This window comes from Calliphora vicina, chromosome 4 (genome assembly GCF_958450345.1).
Source record: "Calliphora vicina chromosome 4, idCalVici1.1, whole genome shotgun sequence".
Lineage (NCBI taxonomy): Eukaryota > Metazoa > Arthropoda > Insecta > Diptera > Calliphoridae > Calliphora > Calliphora vicina.
The window spans coordinates 85618177-85643258 of NC_088783.1; the positions used below are offsets into that span (position 1 = coordinate 85618177).

Below are 25082 nucleotides of genomic sequence, written 5' to 3' on the forward strand. Positions count from 1 at the left end.
TAACTCCGAAACTACTGAGCCGATTAAAACGCAATATATATGTGAAAATTTGTACATAGCATGGGGAAAATGTTTTCAAAATTCTATCAATCGAAATAAGAACATCAACTACTCAATTTTATGTATATCAAACAAAAAAGTTAAATTTTGTGAAAATGAGCGAACTCAGTTAATTGTGAATAAATTCGAAAAGGATCAATCGATTTTTATATTTGATATCTTTTTTTGTTTCTATTACATGCAGCTTTGCGACAAAGTAATAAATCTGACGTTTTCGTTTTCACGTAAAAAATATATTTTTTGCTTATAACTGCGAAACTACTAAGCCGTATTAAAACGTATTATATAAACAGATTAAAGGTTATGCAAATTTTAACTTTTCTTAATTTTGAGTTATCATAAATTATGTGGAGAAACATCTGAAAAAATTCACAATTTTATAAAAAAAATTTTTTTTTTAAAAATCTATCATAGAATTAAAAAAATTTACCATTTTTGTACTTAGGTAACCATAATGTATCAAATCTATATAGTGGTTAGTGAAGTCTTTTTTTGCTGTTGACCTGTGTTATCTATCCGAATCACACATTCTGCATCGATTTGTTAGGGCATATTTTTTTATATTTTATTGATAATGCATATTTTGCATATTATACCAATTTTTAATAAAAATATTATTTTTGGTGATCAATTTTTCATTAACTTCTTTCAACATCGAGACAATTGCAGTTAGTCTTCTTAATTTCTCTATCAGCATTTAAAAATTATCATTTCAAAATATTTTGCTCCAAAAAAGTTTAGAGATTTTTCATTAATTGTATCAAAAATATTAATTTTTTTTTTTATTGTAATTTTGATTAAGTAATATGAGATTTCGTAAAGGTTAGATTTTGTAACTTCACATACAAAGTTACTGCTCTTAACAGTAATTTATTACGATATGAAAATTAATGTTGGATGCTACTTTACAGCACGATCAACATTTTGGAGGCTCTAAAGATTAAGGCGTTAAAGATGTATTAATCCCAATGTATAAGAATTAATATATCCATCGTTTTCTAAGAAGAACAATTATTAGTTTAAAAAAATTGTATTATAAAATAATAGAAAATATATTGCTTTACGACTAAATGAGCCCATCAGTGCAAAAGTGGTGTAACCCAAAATTTTTGTTGGTTGCTGTTCTGGTGTTACATATATACATTCCTTACATTACCAACTATCAATATAAAGTGGAGTAAGTTACCTTTTGATATTCAAAAGCAGATGGAGCTGAAAAATTCGTTTTTGCACAGAGCTTAATATAACAAAGTAATAAAGCAAAAGTGGTACCCCTAAGTAAATAGTTTACACCACTTTTGCGCTTGTAGATCTCCAAATACTTTAGTCAGGACAAACATTTTCGAATCTTAGAATGAATTAATCTTTTATTTTAGATGCGATGGATGTTCCGGCTTTTTTTTCGGGGTCACCCTAATTGATATGAGTGTTAATGTGCATGTGTGTGTGTGTGCTTATTTACTTATAAATCCAGTAGTACCAGAAAACGTTTGTTTGTATAACATGGCATAAAAACGGCATTAATACGAGAATTTGCACAGATTTTGAAACCACTAGAGACATGACGCCACATCGTGATATGAATTTATGGTTTTAAATTAATTTTTTTTCATTTCTTCGCCTCATTTATGTTCGTTCGTTTAGCTGATTGTATTTGGTTGCAATTGTTTTTATTGTATGCGAGTGTATTGTGCTCCAAACGAAAAAAAAAACTAAAATATAATAATAATAAAAAATGAAGGTTTGTTTGTCTAAATACGGGTCGAAAAGCAAAATAAGTATAAATTTTCTTAAATTTGAAAACAGCAGTAGCGACAGCTAAACGCCATTAAACTTATTTTAAACTCAAAATACGTTTAACGAGAAAATTAAAAGGGACATGTTTTTATTAAACATTTTCATTGTTTTGATTATGTGTGTGTGCGTGTGAGTTTGAGTGTATATGTATGTGTGATTGTGTGTGTGTGTGGGCAAACAAATGGCTAAGTAAACTGGTGATGATGGCTGGTGGTGATTTGGATGGATGACTGAATAATGGCTGCTTGAAATTTTCATTCATTCACTCATTCATACGTTCATATTGAACACTTTATCCAATATTGATTGTTATATCAGCGTACAATTTTCAATTTATTTTTTAATTCCCCGTATTTAGTGCAATTTAAACTGTTATTGACAGCTGCCTACCATTAAGTAGGTTTATTCATTCGCTATACGACGAGTCTTACACAATTACACAGGCAGGCTCACGTACTACTACATGCTGCACATTACAACCGTTTACACTATTTACACCCATTCCTCCTCCTACAACTTCATGTATTTTTTATGCATTTGGTTTGTAATTATTTCACGCTTATTAAGAGATTTAATCAGTTCCAAAAAAAGTAATTAATATTAAAGTCATTGCGTGATAAATTCAACTTGTTGGAAAACGCTTTCAAAAAACGCCAGAGCAATTGCTGCAGGTTGCCAGTAACTTATAATATCGATTATAAACAAACCAAAGCCGTTACCTTAAGAGACCTGAAGCAAGTTAAAAAATTGATACATTAATTCTTTAGATCTTGTTAAAATTCTTCTTCAGATATATGATGTTATTGTACAAGTTCGAATATTTATGGATAAAAACCTGGTAAAACGCATCTTTGGAATGACATTTTTTTTGTGATTAGAAATGTTTAGGGAATAAAAAGGACTAAAAACTGTTTTTTGGTACTTTTTTTTAAAGCACATTATATTTTAAAGCAATAAATTCTAAATACATATATTTTTGGTGCTTTTTGAAAATTGGGACTTTTAAGCAGTACAAATTTTTTATATTTTTGGCACTTTCATCATAAAATATAGACATGTAAATATTTCAATATGAGCACGCTTAAAACTGTATTTTGGTACACAGAAAAAAGTTTCAACATAAATATTATGATTCGAATTCATTGATTTCAATTCATAACATTTATAAATAATTTCTTAAATAGTATGATTTTTTTAATATTTTATGTTTTGAAATAAAATCTAGAAGGCTTGAAAAATATAATTTTAATTTCATTTTTATTTTTATGTTGTTCAAAAATGTTTGAAATTTTTCATGGAAAATTTTTAGTTTTTTTATGATTTTCAGCTACAAAATGATATAAAAAGCGCGAAAATGATTAAATTGATTTAAGAGGATGAAATGCTTTTATATTTATGAATGTTTTATTATGTTTAATGATAATTTTTAAGTTTCAGATATTCTCCATTTTATCTTAAAATATTGGCCAATGTATGGCTATTATGCAAATATTCTTGCACTAATTCATTATATAATACAATTATAATGCAATTTATTAAAAAAATTAAGTAAAAAAAGCAAAAATTTACGTCATGTAAAATTTTATAATATTTATGAACATGTTCTTATTTTGAATGAAATAAGTTTGGGAAAAAAAAGTCAAGTTCGATTAATAATATTTATTACAAAATTCATTCCAATTATGAATTTTTTTTTTCTGTGTAGTTTTTTAAAGCACATTATATCTAAAACCAATAAATTCTAATATTCCGATATTATTAAAATAAACTTATACACAACAGCCAAACATTTAAATTTACCTAAACTTTAATACGTTAATAATACGTTCAATTGGCTCAGTAGTTTCGGAGTTATAATAACAAATTGAAGCAAAAAATATATTTTTTATGTGAAAATAGCATTTTTTTAGTTTTAAAAAAATCATGAAAAATCGAAAAAGGCAGAAATTGTTTAGGTTTATTGCTTTATCGCAAAGCCACATATAATAGCAACAAAATCAGATATCGATCAAAAAAATCGATTGATCCTTTTCGAATTTATTCACAATTAAGTGAATTCGTTCATTTTCACAAAATTTTTGTTTTTTGTTTAAATACATAAAATTGTTCATCCTTCGATCGATTGAATTGTACAAATTTTCATATAGTTAGTTATTTTATGAAGCAAAAATATATTTTTTATGTGAATATAGAAATATTTTTGTTTTAAAAAAATCATGAAAAATCGAAAACGTCAAAAATTGTTAAGATTTATTACTTTATCGCAAATCCAGATGTAATAGAAACAAAATGAGATAATGATCATAAAAATCAATGCATTCTTTTCCAATTTATTCACAATTAAGTGCATTCGCTCATTTTCACAAAATTTTATGTGCTTGACCTGTGTTACTCTTATTGGGACGATATTGAAATTTACTTTAAAGATTTGTATTTAAAAAGACGGCTTAATTAGAAATATAAATCCAATTTCAACCCATACAACTTTTTTCAGGACAGACTTGAGTGTTGCAAGAGTCATAGGTGTATACTTAGTGTATTTTATTCTTTTTGGTGTTTGCTACTTTCTGTTGTATCTGATGCTGTCATTTTTAATTTTTTTCCTATGCTTTCCATTTTGATTTTATTTTTTTTTCAGCCGAAAGTGGGTGTAAAATCTACAATATTTGTAATGGTGGCGGCGGTGCTGGACCCAGCGAATGAGTTTTGCTAGCAGGAACAAAAATAAAGGAAAAATATATAAAATTATCATCACTTCCTTTTATGTTATTGCCGCTGTAGATGTTAGTTCGATGGCTGTTGCTGTTGATACCTTTATTATTGTTGTTGTTATTGCTGTTGCTGATGTTGTAGTTGCTTTCATTTAATTTCCTTTAGTCCTCTTAAATAACGGCCACTTTTTGTCAGTAGTACATTCACACACACATTCCATTTTTTTCTTTGCCAATCTGTTGTGTATTTTTTATTTTTATTTTATTTAGTTTTTCTGTGCTTTTTTTTCGTGTTCATTCTGTGATGCCTGTCAATTTTGTTGTGTTTGCAGTAAAGCCACCAGAGTTTTTTTGCGGGTTTAATGTGTTTTCCTTGATTTAGTGTTGTAGTAGTGTTGGTTGTAGTTGCCACACTATTTATGCCGTAATCCTCTGTAGATGACAGTCATGACTGTGAAAAGACTACTGCCGCCAGAATCTAAACACAACAATCTTTTCTTTTAATTCCACATCTCCCATCCTCCCCAACCCCCCATTTTATACACGCAACGCAACAGCAACTTCAATTACAACAAAAATATTGTAGAGATTTTTTTATTTTTTTGACTCTCTTATCTAAAGGTTGTAATTTTTGGGTCACTAAACATGAATGTGGCACAACTACTAAATACAGACAAACATCACAACCCAAAGGAAAAGAGAAAAAGAAAAACTGGCCCCAAAAACTAAATACCTCATAAAAAAAGCAGAAAGAAAGATTGAAAAAAAGCCTTACATTTTAAAGTAGACCTGACCTGTCAATAGTAGTTTAGGCGATCCCTTGTTAAGCACAAAATCAGTGGTTTCTCATCTGGAATGTATGCTTCGTTTTTCGACTTGCCTCCTTGCAACATTTCAATACACATCTCTGTAAACTAAACTAAATAAACTACATTTTGTGTCGGTCTTTTGTTTAATAATGGTAAATAATTTATAGCTGGTTTCAGTTTCAGCTTAATTTTGCTTTCAAACAACCGTCATCTATAACGGAGACTTTTTTCTATTAAATTTTAAAGGCGATTAAATTATTTGCTATTTAAAATGTTATTTTTCCTATAAAAATTAAAAAGAGGACTTTGAGAAAATTTAACATTTGGTTACATTTTATTTTGATGACTTTCTTTCGCCATACCTCTAAGCAATGCCACATGTTTTTTGTTCTTGTTATTGCTGTAATATTGGTAACTTGTGGCAAATGCCCAAGAGACTTTGACAAACTGGCTGACTGCCTGACTGTTGGCATAGATCATGTTTGAACACAAACCACCAGAAAAACTGATACAACAAAAGAACAAAAGAATAACCTTGAATTTGATTTGAAAATAAAAAAAAAAACGTCCAACAAATTCTAAGAAAACATGTAATTTCAAATTTATTTCCATACGAAAACCAACACGGCCTGGTGATTTAATGGATTCCCCCGGGCAAACTTCAACACACACTTGACTCGTATTCAAAAACAAATAAATACGAGTATAGAGTAAAAAAATACCAACCAAAATGAGCTTTAAACACGTGAATTGAAAATGATAAAACACCAACATAAAAAAATGGTTAAACGTGTCGTGAATCTTAAGTAGTCATTTTAAATTTTAACTATTTAATACTTGGTGGCAAATAAACAAACCCACTCTTTACCCACCGTACTCCAAACTCTAGAAAAAAAGAGCAGTTGAGCAGGGTTTCGTGATTTTAGTTCATATTAGCAGATCGTGGGGAAGCAGCCAACACCAGCCAGCAAGTGGGGGAATGAATGAATGGCCAGGCAATTGATGGCATATATATGAAATATTTAAATATTTTTTCCCCTGACTGGACAAATAAATAAAAGTGGAAACAGTGGCAGAAACAGAAAAGTTTTTTAAAATGTTATCAAAAGTTTATAGACTCTAAAATGTAGCACTCAAGTTTATTGAAAATAAAAAAACTTTTTTCAATTAAGATTTGGATATTGAAAAATAAAAAAGTATATTTTTTTCGTTTTCTTAACTTAAGTTGGGGTAACTTTTTTTTTAATATGTACAAGTTAAAAGATTTTGGTTGAGATGCACAAACAAATTTTGTCGCCCCAATCGTTTTGAGTTTGTAAACAGGGAAATTAAGTGAATAAAACATGAAGGGAAGGGAGCAAATGACAGACTGAAAGCCATTTGTAGATTAGGTGTTAAACAAATTGCTTGTGATAACAAACTGTATCAACAGAGAGAGACAAAGCAGTGCCACCATTTAATAGAATAAAAGAGGAATTGTGTTCAAAGATACAACTTAACTAACACAAGAGTTTTCAGAAATGGCCTAATCATGAACTTTGACACAGTTGCTATTGTGATATTGAAAACAAGAACGAACATCAAATGCAACTACCTAGAAAAGTTCATACGATCATGCTTTATTTGATACTATAGCATATTCAAAAGTACCGTGAATCATTTGATGCTTTCAAACACATTACAATCTTCAGTATAACAGTCTTTTCTTTAAAAATCATTGTGCATAAGAATATTTTCGTCAGTATAACAGACTTTACTACAGAAAATCTTCAGTATTTTTCTATATAAAATTAATTTCTCCAGAAAGTAATTTCTATAAAAAATCATTTGTATAACAGACTTTTTAATATAAAATTTTCAGAAAACCAGTCTTCAGTATAACAATATTTTCTTGAAAAAATCTTCAGTATAACAGACTTTTCTATTGAAAAAATTCAGTATTACAGTATTTTCTATAGAAAATGGTCAATGTAAAAATCGCTTCAAAATAAAACCTTCAGTGTAACAATATTTTCTGTAGAAAATCTTCTGTAAAACTTGGCTCATATTTCCATTGTATATATTTGGGTGGCTTTTCAATGCTCGCAATATCTGAAATTGTTTTCCGTCTTCTAAAAATCAAACACTGAAATTATGAACAAAATCGGATAACGTTTAGAGACTCAACATTTTATTTGAAGTTTCAGGCGATATTTTCCAAACAACTTTAAAAATTAAATGTTGGAAAAAAATCCAGTTAGGGATACATACATAGTTCTTGAATTTAATTTACTAAAATATAAACACTTTCTGTCATCGATATTGCATTGTAACTTGATACCAAAAAAAAAAACATAAAAAATTTTACTTTTTCAAAAAAAATTTTGAACGATATTTCAAATATTATTTTCAATTCTAATAAATGCTAAATGAAATTATCAAGTAAATTTTCTTTTGGTAACGAATAAGTTAAAATTAAATCTTAAAAATACATTTCGTAGCCTGTTTTCTAATATATAATTTCAGATCTGGGGTAAAATTTAGTCATAAAAATTATAAAAAATAAAAAAAAATGTGTTTGTTAAGAACAATTTTTGTATTCTATCGGACAATAACAAATATATTTTATAGCTTTTAAAGCACTTAAAGACCATTAATAATGTTAATATACGAAATTTTTCAATCCCAATAAATGTTACTTTATTTTTTGCAGAATTTATCTGTCAATTTTTGCCACACAAAAAACTGACAACCGTAAGTGCTGACAATTTTTGTTGGCAAAAAATGTATTGTCTGACAATTGTCTGGCTATGAAATTGTAAGGTTTTCTTACAATCGTCTGAACTGACATAGCCAGATATGACAACATTGTAAGATATTTTCACAACGCTAACCCGTAATATTTCCACCCGAAACATTATTTTTTTTTTATTTTATTAGAGTCGGAAACAATATTTTTAATTTTTTGAAATTTCGTTTTAAAAAAAATTAAGATTTAGGATTTGAGATATGAGATGTCGATGTAATCGATGGCAGTAAATTTTTACATTTCATATAATGTAGTTTCAGTTTATGGTTTTTTAATATTTATTTATCTTTGAAAATATTGCTACTTTGACTCATAACTAGAAACATCAAATATTAAGGATTTGTATTTTAGACAAATATTAGAACCTGCACGCAGAGTAAAAATATAGTTTTACATATTTAAAATAACCATTTCCATATTATAGTAACAGTAATTATTTATATGATTGTGGTAACCATAATATGGTTTAGTTACTATTCACATGATTGTATCAATCATGTATATAGTTGCAGTAAATAAATATATGTTTGTCACAACCATTTGTATATGAATCTTTTTATCATAATATGTTGTTCTCAGATTATGATATACATTAGCCGAGAGCAAGTCATTTATCATTAAAATGGTTGTCACAAACATATAAGTGTTTACTGTAACCATATACATATATGGTTGATACAATCATGTGAATCGTAAATTAACCATACTATGGTTACCACAATCCTGTAAATAGTTACTATGACTATAATATTGCTAAAAAACTTGTAACAATGTTGAAATGATTACAGTAAACATGCACAACTATATTTTTTTTCTGCGCATGGCAACATTGTAAATCCAAGAAGTGAAAATAAAGAAAAACCCTAATGTACAACTATGGTAAAATCAGATGACATACAACTTGTCTTATGAATGAGCTCCTTAAAATAATATTAACACTTTAATTATCATTAAAGCGATTTAATAGCGCTTTAACTCCTAAAACTGTAATAGTTAATATTTGATGGTATAACGAAACCTAATGTTAAAAAAGAGGGCATTTCCTTTATTTTTTTATTTTACAAGAGACTGACTACGTTTTGACAACACCGTAAACTATTCTCAACAGCTATTCGTAACTGTAAAATATTTAAACTAAACATTCCAGCTTTCTATACAATCCATCTTTTCTAGTTTCTACCAAAACTTGACGATTTACAAGGGAAACACAATTTCTCTATCATGCGGCAGCAATTGCCGACAGACATATAAAAGGAAGAAAGAACTATTAAATATTTAAAGAAGTTTCAGTTTAGTTATTTTTATGGTTTCTAATACAACAACAGCAATATAATAAAAGTTTAACAAAGTTCCTTTACTATTAAAGAACAAACAAAACAAAAATAAAAAAAAAAAATTAAAAACATTTTTGTTTTATTTTGCCTCTTACAACAAATAAGGTTAATTGAATGCTGTTGTTGATATTTGCCAGAGATTAAACAACTTGTGAATAGTAAATTAAAAGCAATTAAAAAGATATGAATTTTTAAAAAAGTTCCATTACAAACGTGTAACACAAAATAAAACCACACCATATCCAGATTTATTAGAAACGAATTCCAATTGAAAACGACACTTATTTTTGGCCATTTACTTGCCGTTTAAGGAATTTTGAAAAGGAAATTAGCGTAAAGTATGTTGTCAAATTTTAATGAGCTTTTAATTATGGTGCTAAACAATATTTGAATAATTAAATTTCGATTATTTTTTTAAGTTTGGCAAATAGCTATACAAACATAAATTCCAAATTTAGTTTCAGAGTAATATTTTAATCCCAAAATTATTTTAAATTAAACAACAATTCACCTATACATATTTACTTTTAAAGCTTTAAAGTTACTAACTAAAAGTGAAACTAAGTGTATTTAATACAAAGTATTATCAGATTGAGCCAACTTTATCTCTAAAAAATGAAAATATGTCTATGTCTGTGATAAAATGTTTTGTGTCAAATCAATCAATTTCAAAATCACATTTTATTACACAACAGGAATCATCCATGAAAGTAAAAAAGCTTAACTATTTGATTGAAAAAAAAAAACAAGCCAACACAATCGGCTTAAATTTTTTATATTTTATTTTAAATGGAAAAATAATGTGAGTTTGTGGAAATTTTACTTTCCAGGGAACCTAAAATTACACAGCATGTTACTTGTTCACTGCTAAACAAGAAAAACATCTTAAAAACCTAAGCAATTTTGTTTATTTTTTAAATGTCTTTTGTCTGATGTAATGGAAACAAAACGGGAAAGAAAATTGAAAATTTTAAATTACACCTTGTTTACCTTTAACAGCAGCACTAGAGAGGAAGAAATATGAATGACATGTGAGCGTGTGTAGGCGAATATGCTCATGTTGGTTTGGGTTTATATCACGACTAGGGTTTCTTATTTCCCGGAGTTTTTTCATTCACGGGATATATTAAAAAAAAGAAGCATCTAGATGGTAATGCAGCGTATACAAATTGGCCGTAAGAACACCAACCAGTGAGTCTAATTTGAAGCATCGTTAAGTAAAGATAAATCAACTGTCTTACAGTGTGCTGTATAGATTGTGAATTATAAACAAATACTGACTATTTAAACTGTTGTTGTTCTACATTTTAATAAATAAAGAGTCGTTAAAATTTTAAGCTACTAAACTGCTTTTATTTGCAATGAAAAGTATCCGGTTTATTTATGGAAATAAACCACCGTTTTTAAAAGGTAAAAACGTAACAATAAAATCAAATCATTCGATTGGCATCAAAAAACAACGAATCTGTGCGGAAGAAAGAAGAAAACTTATACAGCCCAATTATGAATAAAAAATTTCCCGGGAGTTTTTTCCCATTTCTCATTTTTCCTATTCAAATTCAATGTGAAAAAACTCCCGGGGAATTTTTTATTCATAATTGAGCTGATAAAGAAATTCCCGAAAATCCCGGGAAATTGTTCCCTATTAGGAACCCTAATCACATGCTACATATATGTATGTATACATAGGTATATGTATGAGAGCCTGAATGGTTTTCTTTTATTTAAGATCAACAGTAAAATAATGGAAAAAAGTGCAATTTCTTTCACTTGTTGCCTTTAGAAAGAAGAAAAAAAAAGTAAAACATTATGTACATGAAATGTGAATGAAGGAAGTTTTCGATACAACCAACGCACATGTGGGTCAAAAACCAGGCAGGTTCTACTCTATAAAATAAACAGGTACATGCACACATACGAAATATATAGGAACTTTTAATTCACCCCATTGGGTTTGTAGAAAAAATGTTAAGGAATGAAATCGTTAAGTTTTCGTTTGATACTGATCGGCTGAAATATATTTTAGATACTGCGGGCATGATTTTGCCCTGGCTTAACCAAAACAATCAAACATACATAAAAACCCAAAACTATTTATGTTTGTTTTCTTTACATTTGGTCTGGAATTTTGGTTGGGAGAATCGGATTTTTTACTTTTATATCATTTTGTTTTAAATATAACATATGTTTGAAAGATAAATTAGGATTTCATTATGTGTAAACGAATGTGAAATTGACTAAAAATACAAAAAAAAAACAATTAAGAAAGTATGGTAGGTCTGGCCCGACCACGTGAGTGATTTTCGGAAGTGAGCCTTATATGGGAGCTATGACCAATTATGGACCGATTACCATGAAATTATATCGTGTGATTTATGTCTATATGAAAGTTATTTATGGTGAATTTTGCGTGCATAAATCTCAAATATTTTTTAAGAGATTTATGCACGTTAAAGTGATTTTCGGAAGCGGGTCTATATGGGAGATATGACTAATTATGGACCGATCGTAACAAAATTTGGTGACATAACTTTTGTATACATAAAACTTATTTGGAGCGAAATTTGTGGAGATACATATATAAATTAAACATTTATGACCGATAAAGTCCAATTTTGGGAGGACATTTGTATGGGGGCTACGTGAAATAATGGACCGATTTCCGCCAGTTTCAATAGGCATCGTCCTTGGGCCTTGAGAATATCTTCAAAATTGCGACCTGTACTTTGCGCACAAGGTTTACATGGACAGACAACCAGCAAGACGGACGAACGGACATCGTTTAATCGATTCAGAAAGTTATTCTAAGTCGATCGATATTATGCATAAATGCATAATATCCCACTATGGGGTATAGGGTATAAAAACCCTAATGATTCTATTTGCGAAGTGCTGAAAAGGTGATGAATGTTAAGAATGCACTCCTTTAAAGCTAAATGGGTAAAAGAGTTTGTATTATGATGGAACGTCAAGTGTGTGTATATTGCTCTTGTTCTTCTTTTCATCTGCTTCTTGTTCAGAGCTGTTTTCTTTTTCTTGATACATGTCAGATGAGATGTTTGTAAAAACTGTATATTTATGTGAACTTTCAATTTCGAAAGCACAGTGCATAAAAATTTCAAACAGTTTGTGAAAAACTATACTTAAAAAAATAAAAAAAAAACATTTAATTTTATGTTTATTTATCCTACAGACAAATTGCAGGGGGAATTTCTCCATATAGAAATAAAGTTTTCAAAGTTAAGAAAAATACTTTTGTATACTGTAAATATTTAAATACTTGAGATTTTTATTAATGTGGCCTTTTCAAGCACATACTCAACTCACTCACTCAGTTGTACTCACAAACACATACTTTTAAGTTTTAAATATTTTACAATAGTATTATTTTCGAGTGTAATTTAAAGTTTTATAAATAAATAAATACTTATATAAATATTTAGGTGAAAATAATCATTATTAAAATGAATAACAGCAAACACATGGCTTCATTAATATCATCACTTGAAGTTTGAAAAAAAAAGAAATTCTTATAAATGAAGAGTATTTAAGAGTTTCTTTTAGTTTCATTTCAATTAAGAGCCAAGCCAAATGATTTAAGTGCCAACAAAGTAGGAAACTAACTAAATAGTTATAATAAAACTTTAATATTATTTTGTTCCTAAGACTTATTTGCTTCTGTGTGAGTCTGTCAGTCAACGTAAGACTCACAAATATACAAACAACTTTTTTTAGTTTAAGCAAATTTTGGCTTAAACTTTAGTTAAGTCTACTTGCAAGCAAACAAACGTCAAATCACATAAAACTTTTCCACAAGAGGAATAAAAATAAAAACAAATACATTTGTTTGCATTCCTTTGCCGGAACATTTCAAAAACATCTCGCACCTAAAATATAAGTCAAAACATTCGAATGATTGATGGCAATTAATTAAATTTAATTAATCTTTTATACTAAAAAAACACTCATCCATGCATATTCTCTCTCTCACTCTCTCGCTTACACTTTTCAATTAATCGTCCTGTTTAAAGTTCTTGCAAAATTTAGAAGCAATAAAATTTAGAGAGAAATAAGTAATAAAAAAAACTTTTTACTTACATTCAATTAAATACATTATTTGCTGTTTTTGTTTCTATGTGTGTTTGTTCCTTTTTTGCCTTTGTAATGATGTTTGTTTTTGTTGTTGTGAATATGTGAAGGAAGACTTAAATGTGGCAAGTTGTAAATGAAAATTTTATCCTGAACGAAATTGAAAACTTTGTGGGAAATTTTCTATAATCTGTAAAAAGAGAAGAGAAAAAAATGCAATTAGTAAAAAAGAATTAAATGTTTTTTGCTTAAATAAGTGTGAAATTCATAAAAAAAAGAGAATCAAATAAAATATTAAATTGTGCGAAAATTTCAATGGCCATTTAATTGAAATAATTGCTTTTATTTTAGGGATTTATGTGGAGCCCTTTAAAATAAATTGTTATAGTTAAATAGAGTATTATGCAATAAATATTTGTAAATTTAATATTTAAAACTATTTTAATTAGGTGCTGGCTAATTATTTATTAAATTTAAACATTTCAGGCCATTTTGTTCGTAACTAATCTTGTTTCAATGTTATAAAGTTCTTGGACATATGTACACATGTATATTATGCTACATATGAGGAGCCGCAGAACAAAAGGTACTTTTTCGCACATTTCTAATTTTTGGGAAAATGAGTTTTATTTATTTCGCCCCTTAAAAAACAGCATGAACCTGGAAATGGTAACAAATTTTATTACTTATCAATAGATATATCTGTGATAAGCCACCACATTAAATGTTAAGGATGTTTGATATAAAACAATTTTAATATCGGAAAAAGGAAATTAATGAAAAAAAGTACGTCTTGTTAAAAACTATATTAAAAAGTATGTTTTTTATGCGTTTTATTTTAACGATAATATTTTAAATGAACAAATTACACATTGAAATGAAATAATTTTTGTTTTCGTTTTATACTAGTTTTGTACTTAGTAAAAAAATTTTGCTGACTTGATTGTTTCTAAAAGATTTCAACCCAAATATTATAAAAATACCAAAAAAGTACCTTTTGTTCTGCGGCTCCTCATATAATGAAAGTACATATACAGAGAATAAAGATTCGTGATAGCAACCGAATTTGTTGTCAATCGAATGATTCGGTTGCACACATAGAATTTTTCAGTTCTAACAACAGAAAGTCAGTTGATAAAGAAGAATTTCAGTTGAGGCAACCAAACTTCAGTTACCCCTTACAAAATATTGTAGTCACAACTGTAAAATTCGGTCACTAAGACAGAATCATTCGATTGGCAAAAAATTCGGTTGCTATCACGAATCTGTTTTCTCTGTGTAGAAAAGTATTTACAAATCTCTATTTAACAAATTTAAATCTTTGATATTAAATTAAAGCTGCATTAATACGTGATATCATGACAAAACAAAGGCTTTTGCTGCTTTTATGTATAATTTGTAACCGCAAGTAGGATTAAATTTGACAAAAGCATTTGATAAACTTAATTGCCAAAGGGCAACACTTTACTAGGTATTAAATAATGATTCATCGGAAAAGCTAGCCAACACTTTTATAGTTAATTAAGATTGTGTTTTGATTTCAATTTGCTGTCTCCTTTAAAAACGTTATCCTCAAAATGAAGTGAAAACATTATACGAGTGGCTACGACCAATTAAATACCAAACCATACAGAATTTTATACAGTGGTTTATGTTATAATCGATCCAATTTTTCTAGAATTTTATCTCGATATCAAGATAATTATGATTGTTGAACTGATTATCTATAGTAGGATTTAATAGGTGCACTAGGGTCAATTAAGTATTGATTGTATGATGTATGGGGATCAGCTGACTGATTTCAACAAGTTTTCAATAGGTTTCATCCTAGTGGCAAAGAAGAACGCTCTACGTCTCAATTTGCACTCCATCGTATAAATATAGAATACGTATGAATGTTCTGCTGTTAGTTTTAAATTTTATTACGAATATAAAATTCTATAAGAAATTTCATTATTATAATACGAGTACTACATGTTTGCAATATTTATAGCAGGCATGGAGAATTTTAATTTTAAAACGATATGAACGCAAATCAAACTTTTACTTATTTAAGATCGAAAAAGTGGAATGAGTGTTTGAAATTGTCTTTACATTACAAACATATGAATTAAATATTATTGTAATTCAAGTTGATATTAATTTAAGTTGGAAAAATGTCTTAGATCCTATTAGAGAATATGTTTCTTAAGAGGTTAAACAACTCATTTAAAGGCTAAAAAAATCAAAAATATCATAAATCAATTATAAAAGTATGTTGTTAATTGATTTACAAAATACTTTATTTATTTTTCTATTGAACAATACCTGCAAAAAGTTTATAATTGAGAAAAAGAACTTATTGTCGAACTGCAGTATTTGTGGATGTCAAATTTCACTAAAAAACAGTTCAACTGTACTTAATTTTCCATCCCTGCATGTAATATTAATAAATATGAATTTGGATTTGTACATTAGACTGGCCCTTACAAAAATATATTTACTTTGGATAAATATTATTTTGTTCGTTAGTATCTAAAACTAACTTCTAAACAATTTGGGGCAAATCGGACAACTAAAACCCGTGACGCAAATCTATCAAATTGGGTAAAAATATATAATAGATATCGTTTCTAGCAGCTGGTTTGAATTTGCATCATGTATCTCATCATTCCTATTACTGAATAATTCTAATTGTATATAACTGTGCAAATTATTAACATATCTGTGGAGCATAAAACATTGAATAAAAGCTTTAGTTGATCATTGTAGAAATAATTTCATGAAGCTACTGGAAGGAAAATGGCGCTGTGTATAAATAGTGGCAGCGGTTGCAGTCAGTTGATCATAGGCGCTGTTAGAATTAACATCAACTGCATTGCCAGTGTATTTTTGTACATTATAAACTGTGCAATATAAGTATGTACTATATTAAAACATAGAGTGACTATTTAAATTGTTCTTGTGTATATCTAATAAATAAATAAAGAGTACATACTTAAACCACCATTTTTAAAAGGTAGAAGCGTAACAATATTATTTAAACAGCAACATTTTTGTACAATAGAAATGGAAAAAAGTAGCATTGTTTACCCAATTTTACTAATTTCAATCAACTACGGACACGGGTTTTTCGTAAAATTTTGCATCAGTTAGTTTTAGCTACTAAAGACCAAAATAATAAAATAAAATCTAATTTTGAGGACGGGTCTAATGTACGTATTTATAAACATATTTAACATGTTGTTATTAATACTTACCCAGTATGCAAAATGATTCGAAGTTATGTCGAAAATGAATCATTTTTTCGTAAAATTTTATCGATATCGACTTCGATATAATGTCGAGAATGTGCGTGTTTTCCTAAGTAGAGTGCAGAGCGATAAAGAGTCGAAAATTATTTATTATTCTGATTCTAATTTTTATCGATATACTATACCTTTTTCGGCATTAAAAATGTTCTAAATTGATTCGATTTCGATTAAATATATGAACAATTTCGTATACTTTATACCATCGAGCAATTTCTTCTTGAAATAATGCATATTCAATACCTTTATTATTATCCAATAATGTTGCGTTAGATGTGTTTTCATTTTCAAATGCAATAAAGACACCTTTCACACTAGGCAATTTAGTTGCGCAAGTATCTTGTGTTTGTAGATGCCAGAGGTAATGTCGGGTTAAGGAGAAGAAAATTTAGCTTGCTGTTATGTTGTTGGGCAAGAGACTTGCGCAACTAAATTGCCTAGTGTGAAAGGGGTCAAACTCTGCACATATTTCTGATGTTTGCTGATTATGAGATTCGAATTGTCAAAAACAACATCAATAATTGGCTGCGCTTTTCTTTTAAGACGTCTTTGATCCATTTTTCGTGTTAAACTATATTTTTATGAATATGTTATTGATAGGATAAGAAATAAAATTTTATTTTCTCACAAATTGACAAAAGAATAATATGTATGTATATGAATTTGTCTATTTGTGCAAAAATAAAATTTGACATTAAAAAAAACTCGAACATTATTCGCCATTTCTATAAAATATTAAAATACGATATTCTAAAAAATGTAGATTGGATAGAGCATCATAATAGATTCATATTTTCGATTTTAATTCGAAATAAGTTCGATAAAAAGAACTGACTCGAAATGTTGCATACTGGGTACATATTATTATTATTATTATTTTTGGCATATTGTTATACTAAACATGTATAGAATTTTTAATTATCATACACTCAATAATCTTAAATGCTCTTTATCTCTCTCTATCTCTCTCTCTGTGTTTTTAATACTAAAGGATTTAAACAACAAATACAGTACAATTAATGCATAATGCAAACTAAATGGATAAATTTAATCCTCATAAATGAGAATATAGCAGTATAAATGGGAAAGAGCTAATGGGTGTTAAAAACATACCTTTAGATATTTACTGTTTAAACTACAACAATAAGCCATAAGATAGCCATTGGCCAAGTACACAAGATCTCTAAACAAAAATGCAGTGAAAATAAGCAGACAATTAGGCAAATAAGTACGAGTAAAATGTGTGTTCCTTACAATTTCCATGCTCGTAACATTACGGACATTTGTAAACAGGCTAAATATCCAGTAGTTACGCTCAACATATCGTCACCTGAAATGCAAAATAACATGCCATCACTTTTTATAAGTCTAGAGAAGAAATAAAAGTGCCGCTGAAGCACACCGATTGTTCACCAAAGCTTATGGTGAAGTGATGATTTTGACACGGAAGACAAAGATCGTCCACGCCAGCCAACAAATTTTGGACCACAAGAATTGTTGGCATTAAATCATTGAGCAATTTCAAAACGTTTACGAGACCAAATATCCATGGCTCTTCAATACCTGCACTGAGAAAACAGATTCATAGCAGCAACCGAATTTGTTGCCAATCGAATGATTCGGTTGCACACATAGAATTTTTCGGTTCTATCAACAGAAAGTCAATTCATATAGAATAATTTCGATTGAAGCAACCAAACATTTGTTAACTCTTCTACAATTTTGTTGTATTTCTGCCCATCAGCAACAAGGTGTTCTGTTGCATGATGTTCTCTGTTCTCCTCAGAATGATGACCTAATTGAAGAATACTGGAAGGTCTTGAATCGGGTCTGCAAGGGTAGCATTACTGAAATTACATTTGAAATTGACCCTAAAATATTATTTATTTATTAATGAATTACTTAAAGGGTATACACTATTTTGTTTAAGAAATTCATGCACATGTTAATAAGTTATTTTAAATTTTGGATGTTTTTGTTAGTAGAATTTGTACACATGTGATTTTTTGATGATATGTTGTTTGGCATTTTAGGTGTCGATATGAATGTACTTTACCTAATACCGTCAGTGGATTTGAATACTCTGCTCGTATTCACTGGGTGTGTTCGTTGTTGGCCCTTTGTGATTGTGGGTCTCCTCTATCATTTGAAACTTCAAAACAATGACAAGTGTACAAATGATGCATTTGAATTTAAGGGTGTGTGAACTTTTGTGTGTCTGACTGTGTCTGACATCTGACGTATTCACTGATCTTGTTTAGGTTTTAAATGAATTTATTATACAAACAACATTCCCTATTATTTTTGTGTATATTTGTACTTGTATTTTATATTTTTTTTTTTTTTAAAAAAAGAAAGAAAAAATGTTGATATGAAGTACGTGTACTAATGCATTTTATCCCTCTTTTTATATTTATTGTTGCTACTGTTATTATTATTATTATTTGTAGGTAAAAATAATACTAATAAAAAGCACAAATACTGCAACTGTATGCATATTCGAGTAAATAATATGACTAACAAGAGATATATTGTACTTACATACACCCGACTACACATAACATTTTTATTTACTTGACAATCAGCCCCATTCTAGACTGAAAGGTAGACAAGGTGGAGAGATCGTTATCATATTACTTCAGAGCAAGTAAATTAAAGGGTATATTTCTCAAAGTTGAAAGTTATTCAAGTCGACTGATATAAAATGAAGTGAGTAAATATTAGTTTATAAATTATATTCAAAAGTATATATGGGTTTATAAATGTTTAACTTCTATTAAAATATCAATTAATTGCAACTTTGTTAAAATAATTGGACAGGGTGGACTTCTACGGTCATCACTATAGCGATCACTAAATTCTTAAAATCGCCCAAAAATTTCCTTTAACCCGAACATGTGCGTCTTATTCTAACAAAGCAAACACACTTTTCCAGAATGGCTCATATTTTTGTCGACTTATTTATGTAAATAATTATTTTTTCATTCAACTAATTTTTCATTTCCCATGTGCAAATAAGTGCATGTGTGTATATTTAGCTGCACAGTATAGATTACATACAACAGGATTGCATTCAACATGATGTGGTGTTGTGTTGTGCTGTGTACGAGTAAATACAAGTGTTGCAACTGTAGCACGAATGCCTTTGACTAAATGGTCCTTTTATATTTGTTCAGTGTAATTTCTGTTTGTCTATTCATTTGTATGCGATTGTGTTTATGTGTGTTATGCGAATACGTTATGTTTTACATTCAGGTCTATAACGACCTGCCTTCATGTCAAGTCAGACATTTTAGACACATTTTTCAATGGCAGACATAGAATATTTTCATGTTTATTTGTTTGTTTTTCATTTACCCTGTTTCCCGGTTTTGTTAATTTTTTCCCCTTTTTGCAAATTTGGTTGTAGACTGATTTAAGTTCAGCAAAATTTTTAACATTTACATACATGTCGGTTTACAACACTTACACTTACATCTACATTCAGCTAGAAATTTTAAAATTGTTTGTTTTTGAAAAATTTTGTTTGTACTGGCGTACAGTGGGGGCATTGAAAAAATGGCTAAAAATCTGTAATTTCTAAAAGGAAACCGATTTCAATATAATTTCAATTGTTGAGAAAATTGACAGTGTTTAAAATGTTGCATATTAACAATACCCCGATTTGCGTTGCTTCGAAGTTGCGTCTTTTTAAAATTTCTGTGATTTCGAAGTTGCGTCAGTTTGTGTCGTTAATGTGAAAATATTTGTATAAAGCTAAAACAGTAAAAACAGGATTTCCAGTTCAAGTCTATTGCTTCGGTTTGTGTCGCGTTTCTCCAGTCCCAATTAGCGACGCAAACCGGGGTATTGGCGTCCATATTTGGTGCCTTATGACGCCGCTCTAATTGGTCTATAAGGTCTTAATTCAACACCTAAACTCAACTATATTTCTTCAATAGACAAGAGAATAATTATAAAGACAGATTATGCGTTTAGAAATTACCGATTTAATACCATTTTTGTTTTTAATTGACCCACTGTGTGGCATTGTAAACGAAACTGAATTGAACTGAACTGACATTTAACGAAGTGTTAAATTTATGCATAAAAACTGAATAAACTTTTAGTCAATTTTAATTTCGTTTGTTAAATTCTAAACAAAAGTTTCATGAAAATATTGCTAAGAGTGACAAATTTATTAATTTGTAACATTTTGCAACAATATTTTGTTCATAAATAATTTTATGGGAGTTTGTGAGTATGTCTGCCCGTTTGTAGGATTTATTAATAATTCTCGTTAAAATTGTTTACCATAATTATTTTATGCCTAATATTTATTTACATATACATTTTATTGTATGCCTAGAATGTTTTTTTTCAAATGAAACCTTCTGTTCCTGTAAGTTAATAAGAATCATTAAAGTTTTATTAAATTTTTAATATTTTAAATTAGAAATTTATGAAGAGCTCTTAACGAGCTCATGTATTATTTATGATTTATACGTGGTCGTGGTGACTTTCGTTTATTGTAGACAAAGTCAAGGACAAATTACTTTTTATCTCCTACGTAATTTAAAGATACGATTGGATTTGGAGGGTATTAAATATATTTTTAAAGGTCAATAAAATCGAATTTATTAAATATAATTTCATCATCATATAGAATTTCATTCTCATTTATTTATGAAGGCTTAAAACTCTGTTAATGTTTATTATGGGGAAGCATGAATTAATTTGACAGCAACAAAAATATATTATTGTCTTATTCTTTAAACAAATTTAAGAAAATTTTAATGAAATGTGAACCTTATCTCTAGTAGTGAGAAACCTATGACATTTCCGTAAAACCTGCTGATTTTGTGATCGATTGAACATGATATCCAAGGAGTGTCATCAGGTTTCTGGAGGGGAAATTGCCAACCGAGTAAGTTATAATTTACTAAAAGCGCTATTTGTCTTTGTCGCTAGTTTGTTATATCTTGTTGATATTCTAATTTATATTTTCATACAAATGACCTTCGTGTAATTTATTTATGATTAAACAATTTTACAAGGCATTACATAATATTAGTTGGTTATTTAGTCGGTTAGTTTTTTGCTCCATTTAACAATTTATTTTTGTATTTTACTTCAAAATAAAACTGACATTCAGTTGCGAATAACATGACATATTTTGCGTGAAACATGCAAATGTTTGGTGTTGTTTTCTTATTTACAAAAAAAAAACACAAAACAAAACAAAATTAACTAAATTGAAAACAAATTTACACTCACTCATACAAACAAATAAAAAAAATAAACATTTATTTTATAAAAACAACTCACGATAATAATAAAGTTAGTTAATTAATTATCACACATACACACACAGACAATCACTACCCAGCAGTTCTAGGAGACAGTCCCAAACTAGTGATTCTACCCATCATTTATGGTGGGAACTAGTTACTTCAATAGCTCATGACCAGTTATTTTAACACGTACAGGTCCTAAGACGAGGGTAAATTGACCCTTTTTAATTACAATGAGACTCATCTGATAGCTGACTCAAAGTAGTCAATGCATTGGATTCACATACTGGATGCACAGCATTAGTTACCTTACTAGCTACCTCACTAGTTACTTCATCAGCTACAAAACTAGTTATTTTAACAAGTACGGGTGTTGATTGACCACAAATAGCCAGTTTGTAATAAACTTCATCTGACAACTCTCCAATAGATTACTTCTGGTGGGTAAAATAACTACTTTCTAAAGTGCAGTACAAAATAAAATTTAAAGGTTACTAAGAGACACTAAAGTGACTATCAGTGTACTTAAGCAAAAATAAAAATAAACTATATGAGAATTATATCAACTCAATTTGTATAAAACCAGTTTGTACGAATTACTCACAAAACGTTTAAAGTGACTACGCTCTAGACTACTTAGGACACTTAAGTGACAATTGTCTTCACGCTAGATTACCTGGTATGTGTAAAGTAACCAATTGTCTTCTCTCTGCACTACAAAAAACACATACGTGTCAAATGACCCAAAATATATAAACTGGAGTCAGCCATATGATGAGACATTAGTGACAATTACTGTCTATAAGGGTTACATTGACTACTTGCTTAACTGCTGGGTATGTGGTTTAGAATGAATGAATGTAAATGTATTTAGTATTATATACATATGTATATAGTTATGTGCATATATTGTGCATATATAGTTTTCTGTTTGAGTTTAAATTTCATTTAAATTTAATAATACTTTAATCCAATTTTGCAAGGCAAATAATTTATTTATTTATTGTATCGATGTTAATATCACAAGCGTAGCGAAAATATAATTTAATGCGTTGATAAAATGTATAAAAATCCATAAAATATTCGAAAATCATTCAATTGTAAGAAAGATGATCTTAAAACAAAAATTTTTATGCACCATAAAAATATCTTCACGACAACATAAATCTTGTAAATTTTTGTTCTGCTCTTAAGTCAGAGTGTATGTATTTTTAAAAAAGGAAAAATACCACAATATTATTTTTACACATTTAAAAAATAAATAAAAAAAAACCATACTCCACATACACATGTAAATGCGTATGTATGTACAGAGAGCCTCAAACATGAGTAAACACCAGAGTTTTTTTTTGGATTTTTTAAGATCATGAAAATCTTTATAGTCCGACTTAAATCTTTTTTTCAGAATCGAATCTATTATTCAGCCAAAGCTCCAAGAAAACGAAACTTTTAAATTTTAATCGGTGGATAGATTTTTATGATTTTCATTATCTTAAAAAAAATCAAATAATTTGTGATGTTTACTCACTTTTGAGGCTCTCTGTATATGAATTTATGTGTAAGGATAAAAATAAAATTTAAAAAGAAATAAAACGCTGAACTTTGGTAGACGTTGTCCAACCTTAGGCTCAGTTGAAATTGACAATTGAAGGTTAATAAAGTGACAAATTGCAATATCATGTCTGTCAAGTGAGAGGACTGAGGGAGTTTCCCCACATAATTTAAAAACACTTGTTTTTGGCTGATGACTAATGACTCAATAAAGGTTTAAACGTTGGTAATTCACAATTTAAAGACAGTTTAATCTCAACATTTGTATATCAGTAACATAATAAATCAGTGTTTTGCTTTCATAGCTCCCAGAATCCGAAGCATTCGTATAAAAACACAATATAAAATCACAAAAACAAACATGTACAATAGGATGTTTTGAAACTGCAACAATGCGATAATGCCAAACAGTACCCCATTGGCTCTGAAGCTTAAAAATACTCATCAAAAACTTGTTATGACATGCAATTACTGAACATCTTACTATTCAATGACTACCGTCTGCATTACTTGGATGTATTTTGGTAATGTCTGACATATAACCCTTTCAATACCGGGTCTAAAGTTTAAATTTTTATATATTTTACCATTTTATTTTTAGTTCTTCGATCTTAATCGTTCTTTTGCATTCCTCTTTGGTAAGATTGTACGCCATTGCAAACAACAATTTATGTTTCTCGAGCTTCATATTTTTTTACTTGTGTATATTTTTTCTTTCTTATCTCAGCTCTACACAGAAGTTCTGTTGCTTGCACTCGTATACTGTTGCTGTATGTACGTGTACTTGAGTTGCACAATTGCAATTTCTATTAAATATTTTGGTTGAATGGAAGCAGCAGCAGCTTTTCATAAATACATATTGTTGTGTTGCAATATTTGTATTTTTTTTATTATTTTTTTTGCTGTTGGAACCAGGAAATATATTTTTAAGAAGTATAAAAATATACCAAAGAATTTAAAATGCTTTTTGCAGTAGGAATTGTTATGAGAAGTGCTGAAAGAAATTAGAAGCACAACTTCGAAAATTCAAAGACAAATTTTATTAAATTGCCTATAAAATCCATAGAAAATAATGATGTCTCTCTTATGAATTTCGATAAAAGAAATGCTATATTTTTAATAGAATTTATTTTGCAGATCGAACAATTCGAAGAGATTGGCAATTGCACAGATCCCCCAATTGATAACAAAACTTAAAGATTGTACAAAAATACATACTTAAAAGGTTGTCTAAAGGTTTATTCATTAAATAAATATCTGGAAAATCTGAGTTACAACAAATTCAAAAAACAAGTAAGAGTGCTATATTCGGCCGAATCTTATATACCCTTCACCAAATTATACTTCAAAATTTTAAATATTTTTAGGTAAACAAAATTT

General features: G+C 28.7%; 1 protein-coding gene across 3 annotated transcripts in view; it reads right to left on the bottom strand.

Annotated features, from left to right (window-relative positions):
* kek5 (kekkon 5) overlaps window positions 1-25082 on the bottom strand; it is a 279052-nt gene that overhangs the window by 97206 nt on the left and 156764 nt on the right. For 2 of the 3 annotated variants that reach the window (XM_065510035.1, XM_065510036.1), the window contains exon 4: window positions 13598-13778. The exons of the other annotated variant lie outside the window; for it this stretch is intronic. The gene's annotated coding sequence lies outside the window, so the exon portion shown is untranslated. The remainder of the gene's footprint in view (window positions 1-13597; window positions 13779-25082) is intronic. 3 annotated transcript variants of the gene reach the window in all.